This window comes from Aquarana catesbeiana, linkage group LG09 (genome assembly GCF_042186555.1).
Source record: "Aquarana catesbeiana isolate 2022-GZ linkage group LG09, ASM4218655v1, whole genome shotgun sequence".
In the NCBI taxonomy this organism is placed as follows: Eukaryota; Metazoa; Chordata; class Amphibia; order Anura; family Ranidae; genus Aquarana; species Aquarana catesbeiana.
The window spans coordinates 142,797,812-142,808,176 of record NC_133332.1 but is presented as its reverse complement, the minus strand read 5'-3'; positions in this window follow the sequence as shown (position 1 = coordinate 142,808,176).

The following is a 10,365-nucleotide window of genomic DNA, read 5'->3' as shown; positions in this document are numbered from 1 at the left end:
TAGATGCTATGAAGTCATTTAGTGTCTGAATGCCTGATGTTGTCCAAGCTTTAAAAGAATTTGGGTAGATCCATGCCGGATAAAAGGCCGGATTTCTGATAAAAGAAAGGAGAGGATTGTGTGGAGATTGTAACTGATATTTGGTTTTTAGTTTATCCCAGAGAGATAAGAAGTGTTTAGTTATGGGATTATGAATTTTAAAGCGGTCTTTAGGATCAAGCCATAATAAATTTGATATTAATAGAGGGTCATTTTCTGAAGCCTCTATAAATACCCATAATGGGATTTCCTGTTTTGCATGGTATTTGGACAGACTGGCCAAATGTGCTGCTCTGTAGTAGTTAGTAAAATTAGGGTATCCCAGGCCTCCTTTATTTTTGGGAAGATGTAGTGTGTGTATAGGTATACGTGGTTTAAAAGAGCCCCATATAAACGAAGTTGCTCTTTTTTGTACTATTCTCAAAAAATAGGAAGGAATTGGAATAGGGAGGACTCTGAATAGATAAAGCAATTTGGGTAGAATAGTCATTTTGATTGCATTAATCTTCCCTATCCAGGATAAAGGAAGTTGCGACCATTGTTTTATTAGATTTGTGATCTGTCTTAATAATGGAGGATAATTGGTTGAGAATAAGTCAGAATGAGATGCTGTTAAATGAATTCCAAGATATGGGATTGATTTTTCTGCCCATGTGAATGGGAGTGCAGCCCTAGCCGGGATCAATTCCATGTTTGTGAGTGAAATATTAAGCACTAGGCATTTCTTAGGATTAATCATAAGGCCGGATAGGGCTGCAAACCCATCAAGAGCTGGTATTAAATTAGGACCAGAGACCTGTGGTGATGATAGAAAAAGTAATATATCGTCTGCAAATATACATAATTTGTGTGTAATACCTCCTACTTCAATGCCAGTTATAGTTTGGTTTGTTCTGATGTATTGGGCCATGGGTTCGAGTATAAGGGCAAATAATAAGGGAGATAATGGGCAACCCTGTCGGGTACCTCTTTCGATATTAAAGGCTTCAGATTTGTATCCAGCATATTTTATATAGGCTTTGGGTTTATTATATAATGCTTTGATCCATGTTAAAAAGTGGGGTCCAAAACCCCATTTTTGTAATGAATATTGCATATATTGCCAGGATACTGTGTCAAATGCCCTCTTAATATCGAGAGATAGAAAACATAAAGGGATTTTCCGTTTTTTAGCAATATGTGCCAATAACACTGCCCTGCGTATATTATCGCCTGCCTGTCTATTTGGCATGAAGCCTACTTGATCTCTATGTATTAATTTTCCTATAATGCTATTGAGGCGTTTTGCTATTATTTTTGCTAATAATTTAATATCGAGGTTTAACAGAGGGATAGGCCGATAATTCTCACAGGAAGTATCATCAGAAAGAGGTTTTGGGATCATACAAACAATTGCCATTAGTGTTTCTTGCCGAAAAGAATGTCCATCTAGAAGTTTGTTAAAAGTTTCAGTGAGAATGGGAGAGAGTATTTCTGAGAATGTTTTATAGTATAAAGCCGAGTAGCCGTCTGGGCCTGGTCTTTTGTTAAGTTTTAGGTCTTTTATGGCGTTAGCAACTTCATCTATAGTTATAGGCTCATCCAAACTGCTTTTTTGATTCTGAGATAACTCAGGTAAGGTTATTTTTGAGAAGAAGGATTCAGCTTCTGTAGGATTAAATTCATTGTTTGTCTTGTATAAAGTTGCGAGATGTGAGTGAAATTTATGGACTATTTTAACTGGATTACAAGTGTAAACATTTTTTGATAATTTCAAACGTATTGGTTTGAAAGATTTGTTAGTTGAATTTAATGCCCGAGCCAAATATGTACCTGGTTTGTTTGTATTCATGTAGAAATTGTGTTTGGAGCGTTTGAGGGATTTATCAACTGACTCAGTGAGAAATAGATCGTATTCCAATCTAGATTTTTCCAGATGAGATTTTGTACTCTGAGATGGATTATCTTGAAATGATATGTAGGCTGCATTAAAATTGAGTTCTAGTTTTTTTGCTAGATTTTTGCGTTCCCGTTTAAATAGTGCCATTTGTCTTTGTATTGTACCACGCAAGACAGGCTTATGAGCTTCCCACAGTGTTATTGGGGAGATGTCTGTTGTGTTATTAATTGATATGTATTCCTTTAAAGCTTGTTCAATGGCCATCTGATGTAGTGGGTGTTTGAGCATTATGTCCGGTAAGTACCACGTTGGGTCATGCGCTTTTGGTATGGCTGAGGCTATAGTAGTGTATACTGCATTATGGTCAGACCACGGAATCGGAATTATATCTGATGCAATAATTTCTGGTATCATTCCTATTGTTAGAAAAATATGATCTATTCTGGTGAAGGTTTGATGAGGGTGTGAGAAATAAGTGAATTTCTTTTTCATTGGGTTACTTTCTCTCCATGAATCTACCAGATTGTATTTGGAAAGAAGTTGAGAAAAAGGTAATCTTGAGGTTATTTTGGATGGTGTAAAAGGTGATTTATCTAGAAATGGGAGGAGGACCTGGTTCGAATCCCCACACATTATCACTGTTCCTATTTTGTGTGTATTAATCACTTGTAATATATGTGAGAGGAATGGTGTAGGTTGTTTGTTAGGAGCGTAGTAGGAAATCCCCGTGATTGCTGTATCCATTATATAACCCATGAGTATCAGGTATCTACCTTCTGGGTCTTTAATTTCTGATGATAAGGTGAATGGTGTGGATCGGTGAAATGCAATTAGAGTTCCCCTTTGCTTGGTACAGGCAGAAGCCGTGTAAATTTGTTGATAAAAAGGAGAAATATATTTTGGAGTAGAATCTTTGGTGAAGTGTGTTTCTTGGAGGCATACTATGTGAGCCTTCTTGTTATGGAAAGTACGGAAGGCTTTGGTCCTTTTTTGAGGGACATTTATTCCCTGAACATTCAGGGAAAGTATATTCAGTGGTGCCATGGCAATAGATCAAATAGTTTTGACTTACTTTTTGTTATGCAGAGCTGACTGCGCAGATCAACCTGTGTGGACTGAAGAGATGAATAGATAGAAAAGAAACCAGTGAATTCTGGAGTAAAGAGTAAACAAAAAACATATGAGATTAGATGATACATTGCATAAATTATTTTTTGCAAGTAATCACAATTTACCCGTGAAAGAGAATAAATATCTCTCTCAGGGGAATAAGTGCCTTCGTCACACTCCCACATAATATGGTTGGGAGAATGAGGAGGGCTAATGGGGGTACACGGATCTTCCGCTTACAGGAGAGAAGTGCTATGTCAAAAGACATCAAAATGATGTTTCATTAATTGGAGTGCAGAATATAGTTTTTGTTGAAATTATTTATTCCAGGGTGGTTGTATATGGTTAGTCTTGCCCTAGGCTAAATAATTCAGTTAGAAAGGTACTGTTAATAACTTTGGTATTGATGAAGATAGTTTGAATTATTTTGGGATTTTAACCCTTTTAGAGTAAACAATTACATATTTTATTCATACGCAACTGTTTAGATATGTTAACTCATAAAATTGAGGTTGTATTGCTTCAGATTAGAATAAACAAAAACATAATTCTAGGAACTAGTTAGGTAATAATATATTTGTTTTAAGAAAAGAAAGAAAAAGCTTCCATTACTTCTGGATTATTGAACATATTTGTCCTAAAAAGTAATAAATCTATTGTTATTACCTGATAATATATAACTGAACAAGAATTTCCTTATTTCACTTATATATTCTAAGGCTATATGAATCAGAAGTAATAAGAAATATAACTGGAATGTAACATGATCCCACACAGTGTGTGACTATCAGAATGCAGTTACATTCAGTTATAAATATAGGTTTTTTATAGAGAACCATCTCTTAGTATAATAAATGAAGAGATATCAGGAATTAGGATGTCAGTCCATTGAATCTTCTTGGTCCATGGATGATGTGGCATAACGGCCTCTTTTGTGAGAATGATGATTCCCATTTTGTTCTGAAATTTTCTGGGTGCTGCCTGAAGGTGAAGATGACGCCATTCTTCTGCGTGTGGGAGTGTTGCTGCTTGTGGGTTCTGTCAGATTTAATTTTAAAAGGGTTTGTTGTAGTTCATCTGCTGATCTGCTTCTGTAAATTGTACCTTGGTAGTTAAATCTGACTGAAAAGGGGAAGCCCCATTGATACATAATGTTGTGGCGTTGCAGTTCCATTAGTTGGGGTTTCATGGATCGTCTTTTAGTAATAGTAAATTGGGATAGGTCAGCAAAAATTTGATAATTGTGTCCTTGAAAATTAAGTTCCTTTTTTTCTCTTGCAGCAATTAGTATTTGTTCTTTCGTTCTGTAATAATGAAATTTTGTGATTATATCACGTGGGGGTCCATCTTTCTTTTTGGCTGTGAGGGCTCTGTGTACTCTGTCCAGTTCTAAACGTTCAATAGGGATATCTGGCTTTAGTTCTTGTAATAGAGCAGTAATAGTAGATTGCAGGTCTGTCACAGTTTCAGGTATTCCCCTTATGCGCAAGTTTGAACGTCTGGCTCTATTTTCGTAATCTTCGAGCTTAGTTTGAAGTATTAAATTCTCTTTTTTTAATTGTTCCAATTCTGTTATATTTTCTTGGGTTGTAATTTCAATTTCTTCCATTTTTATTTCTAAGGCTGCGGTGCGGTTTCCCAGCTCTCTTATTTCTTTGGTTAGGCTTTTTGTTATTTGGTCTGAGGTTTGTTTTAAAGCCTTATGAAGCATCTTTTCAAATTGTAATAATATTACTGGGGATACTGAGGAGGCTTGTGGAGAAGTTTGTGAGAGGATTTGTTCTGTATCTGACTCAAATGGAGAGTCTTGCTGTGACATTTTCTGTCTGTGAGAGCGCCCTGATGCTGTATCTTGTGAGGTGACTGGAGCTGCTTCAGCTGCAGTGAGTGCCTGTGAGCTCTTTGTGAGGTGATTTTTATTTCTGCCACGGTTTCCTCCCAGTACCATATTTCCTGCCCAAACTTTCACAGTTTGTTCCCTGGGGCAAAAAGGTTCAAATGGATACCTTTTGAGCCTGCAGGCTCCGCTTTGTCCTTCTCTTCTCTCCTCAGCGGTGTGGAGCTCTAACAATGCATGTCTGCTCTGCTAGGCTCCACCTCCTGCCCCTCGCCGCTTGTCCATGCTCTTTTTTTCAATGAGCTTTATCTACATTGCCGAGACCTGACAAATCATTACAGCCACGATCAGTTTTAAATGACAATTTTTCCTTTAGAAATGTCATTTTGGTGTGGTACTGTTCTAAACACGGGAAAAATGTGCCACTTTACAGGCAATCCCAGGCATATACAGTAAGCCTTTAAGATGAGCACTTTTGATTTTTCATGTGTCCCATGGACTTTAACGGTGTTCCGGCGGCTTTCGAATTTGCCCCGAACACCGCATATTGTTCAGTGTTCGCTGAACATCTGAACAACCAAAGTTTGGCCCGAACTTATGCTCGGGCCAAACCATTCGCCCATCCCTATTTACAATGACCATTAATGTGAAGGGGAATTTGCACTGACCACCCTGTAATGGGGGATTTTATGCCACCACCCACCAATATAAAGAGGGATTTTCTACACTGACACCAATGTTTTAAAAACGGCCGTTTTTCCGGGAGCAGTGATTTTAATGATGCTTAAAGTAAAAAAAAAAAAAAAAAAAAAAGTGAAATATTCCTTTAAATATCGTACCTGGGGGGGTGTCTATAGTATGCCTGTAAAGTGGCGCATGTTTCCCGTGCTTAGAACAGTCCCTGCACAAAATGTCATTTTTAAAGGAAAAAAGTAATTTAAAACTGCTTGCGGCTTTTATGTAATGTCGGGTCCTGGCAATATGGATGAAAATCAGTGAGACAAACGGCATGGGTACCCCCAAGTCCATTACCAGGCTCTTTGGGTCTTGTATGGATATTAAGGGGAACCCTGCACCCAAATAAAAAAGGAAAGGTGTGGGGCTCCCAGGCCCTATATACTCTGAACAGCAGTATAAAGACAGTGCAAACAAAACAGGGACTGTAGGTTTGTTGTTAAGTAGAATCTGTTTGTAATTTTGAACTGGTACATTTTTAACGTGTTTAGCTCCAGCCAAAAAATCTATTTCAAGCTTTTTGGAAAACCTAGGGAAGGGTTATCACCCCTGTGACATTTGTTTTGCTGTCTGTGCTCCTCTTCAGAAGATTTCACCTCACTTTTTGTCCCAATGACAATTTTTTTTTGAAAATTTGGGGTTTTTTGTGAAACAAGGATTGGTGATAAAGCATCAGTGGAAAGGAGAAAAGTTTTTCCCATATTAACTCTTCCTAGGGGTAGATTTCATCTCACTTCCTGTTATCTCCTTCTGTTTGCAAGTAGGAGTCATTTGTAAGTTGGATGTTTGAAAGTAGAGGCCTGCCCTATATACTCAGCAGAAATTTGGGTCTTAGGTGTTGTTGTGGCCACAACACTGTAAGCCCTCACAGGGCCCTGCTGTGAAATATTACATCAAGAATTGTAATTACATGCCCCTGTTGAACAGGGGCAGAAAAATTGGGCCTTTGGTGATGGTGGTGGTGGTGGTGGTGCTGGTGCCACAACACTGTAAGTCCTCACAGATACTCTTGGTGGGCACAGAAACGGGCCCTGCTGTGAAATATTAGATCAGGAATTGTAATTACATGCCCCTGTTGAACAGGGGCAGAAAAATTGGGCCTTTGGTGGTGGTGCTGGTGCCACAACACTGTAAGTCCTCACAGATACTCTTGGTGGGTGCAGAAACGGGCCCTGCTGTGAAATATTAGATCAAGAATTGTAATTACATGCCCCTGTTGAACAGGGGCAGAAAAATTGGGCCTTTGGTGGTGGTGGTGGTGCCACAACACTGGAACCCCTCAAAGATGCTCTAGTTGGAGCGCAGGAACTAGCCCTGCTGCAAAGAACTGCATCAAAAATTGTAATTACACGCCCCTGTTAAACAGGGGCTGTAAATTGGGCCTTAGACACTGGTGCTGGTGCCACAACACTGCAACCCCTCACAGATACTCTAGTTGGAATGCAGGAACGAGCCCTGCTGCAAAGTATTGCATCAAAAATTGTAATTACACACCCCTGTTAAACAGGGGCTGAAAAATTGGGCCTTAGGCACTGGTGCTGGTGCCACAACACTGCAACACCTCACAGATACTTTAGTTGGAGCGCAGGAACTAGCCCTGCTGCAAAGAATTGCATCAAAAATTGTAATTACATGCCCTGTTGAACAGGGGCTGAAAAATTGGGCCTTAAGCACGGGTGCTGGTGCCACAACACTGCAACACCTCACAGATACTCTAGTTGGAGAGCAGGAAATAGCCCTGTTGCAAAGAATTGCATCAAAAATTGTAATTACACGCCCCTGTTAAACAGGGGCTGAAAAATTGGGCCTTAGGCACTGGTGCTGGTGCCACAACACTGCAACCCCTCACAGATACTTTAGTTAGAGCGCAGGAACTAGCCCTGCTGCAAAGAATTGCATGAAAAATTGTAATTACATGCCCCTGTTAGACAGGGGCTGAAAAATTGGGCCTTAGGCACTGGTGGCGGGACTGGCGGCACCCAGAACCTAAAATTTTCTTACAAGCTATCATCATAATCATTGAGGAGGAAGAGGATAATTACTCAGTATAACAGGATAGTCACTCAGCATCAGCATAGGCAGTCTTTGAAGGGATCTGACATTTCAAAAAAATGTATTCGGTTACATCAGCATCAGGTGCTTGGTAGCTGGTGGTGATCCAAGACTGATTCATTTTTATGAAAGTCAGTCGATCGACCGAGTCGGTGGACAGACGCACCCTGTGATCAGTTACAAAGCCTCCAGCAGCACTGGATGTGCGTTCCGAAAGAACGCTGGATGCAGGACAGGCCAGTAGCTCAATTGCCTGTCATACCTTGGGGCTGCGGACTAAAAAATTGTCTGAATGCATCGGTCAGATGGCCACCTTCTCCACCGCTCCTTCTTTGACCGAAGCCTCAGCAACACGTTGTCCAGAAACAGGAGTTTGTAACCTCCCAGTCTCTGGGAATGCGTTGCACAGACCTTTCTGCAAGGCCTCCCTAAGATGTTTCATCTTCTGCTCCCTCTGCGATGGCAAGATAAGGTCTGCAACCTTACCCTTGTAACGTGGATCAAGGAGGGTTGCCAGCCAGTATTGTTCCTTCTCCTTGATACCACGAATACGAGGATCCTTCCGCAGGCTTTGCAGGATCAGGGAGGCCATGCAGCGTAGGTTTGATGAGGCATTCAGTCCTCTGGGTCACTAAGGACGACATGATCCGCAGCCACCTCCTCCCAGCCACATACAAGTCCATGTGTTTCTTGGGACTGTAAATGATCCCTTAAAGACTGCTGCTGATGCTGAGTGCCAGGCTCCACCTCTATACTGACACGATCCTCCTCCTCGTCCTCTTCCTGTGTTATTGGCAGGCATGCAGGAACACTGTCTGGATAAAGGGGGCCTTGAGAGCTAAGGAAGTCCTCCTCTTCCTGCCTCTGTTCTGCCTCAAGTGCCCTGTCCATTATTCCACGCAGCGTGTGCTCAAACAGGTGCACAAGGGGGACAGTGTCACTGATGCATGCACTGTCACTGCTCACTAGGGATGAGCTTCGAGTTCGAGTCGAACTCATGTCACCGAACAGCGAACAATTTGGGGTGTTCGCGGCAAATTCGAATGCCGCGGAACACCCTTTAAAAGTCTATGGGAGAAATCAAAAGTGCTAATTTTAAAGGCTAATATGCAAGTTATTGTCATAAAAAGTGTTTGGGGACCTGGGTCCTGCCCCAGGGGACATGGATCAATGCAAAAAAAAGTTTTAAAAACGGCCGTTTTTTCAGGAGCAGTGATTTTAATAATGCTTAAAGTCAATCAATAAAAGTGTAATATCCCTTTAAATTTCGTACCTGGGGGGTGTCTATAGTGTGCCTGTAAAGGGGCGCATGTTTCCTGTGTTTAGAACAGTCTGACAGCAAAATGACATTTTGAAGGAAAAAACTCATTTAAAACTACTCGCGGCTATTGCATTGCCGACAATACACATAGAAGTTCATTGATAAAAACGGCATGGGAATTCCCCAAAGGGGAACCCCGAACCAAAATTTAAAAAAAAAAATGACGTGGGAGTCCCCCTAAATTCCATACCAGGCCCTTCAGGTCTGGTATGGATATTAAGGGGAACCCCGGCCAAAATTAAAAAAAAAAAATGACGTGGGGTTCCCCCTAAATTCCATACCAGACCCTTCAGATCTGGTATGGATTTTAAGGGGAACCCCGCGCCAAAAAAAAAAAAAAAAACGGCGTGGAGTCCCCCCAAAAATCCATACCAGACCCTTATCCGAGCACGCAACCTGGCAGGCCGCAGGAAAAGAGGGGGGACGAGAGTGCAGCCCCCCCTCCCTCCTGAACTGTACCAGGCCACATGCCCTCAACATTGGGAGGGTGCTTTGGGGTAGCCCCCCAAAACACCTTGTCCCCATGTTGATGAGGACAAGGGCCTCATCCCCACAACCCTGGCCGGTGGTTGTGGGGGTCTGCGGGCGGAGGGCTTATCGGAATCTGGAAGCCCCCTTTAACAAGGTGACCCCCAGATCCCGGCCCCCCCCCGTGTGAAATGGTAAGGGGGTACATAAGTACCCCTACCATTTCACGAAGAAAGTGTCAAAAATGTTAAAAATGACAAGAGACAGTTTTTGACAATTCCTTTATTTAAATGCTTCTTCTTTCTTCTATCTTCCTTCATCTTCTGGTTCTTCTGGTTCTTCTGGCTCTTCTGGTTCTTCCTCCGGCGTTCTCGTCCAGCATCTCCTCCGCGGCGTCTTCTATCTTCTTCTCCTCGGGCCGCTCCGCACCCATGGCATGGGGGGGAGGCTCCCGCTCTTCTCTTCTTCTTTTCTTCTCTTCTTCTCTTCTTCTTTTCTTCTTTTCTTCTCCGGGCCGCTCCGCAATCCATGCTGGCATGGAGGGAGGCTCCCGCTGTGTGACGGCGCTCCTCGTCTGACAGTTCTTAAATAACGGGGGGGCGGGGCCACCCGGTGACCCCGCCCCCCTCTGACGCACGGTGACTTGACGGGACTTCCCTGTGACGTCACGGGGAATGCCACAGGGAAGTCCCGTCAAGTCACCGTGCGTCAGAGGGGGGCGGGGTCACTGGGTGGCCCCGCCCCCCCGTTATTTAAGAACTGTCAGACGAGGAGCGCCGTCACACAGTGGGAGCCTCCCTCCATGCCAGCATGGATTGCGGAGCGGCCCGCAGAAGAAAATGAAGAAGAGAAGAAGAGAAGAAAAGAAGAAGAGAAGAGCGGGAGCCTCCCCCCCATGCCATGGGTGCGGAGCGGCCCGAGGAG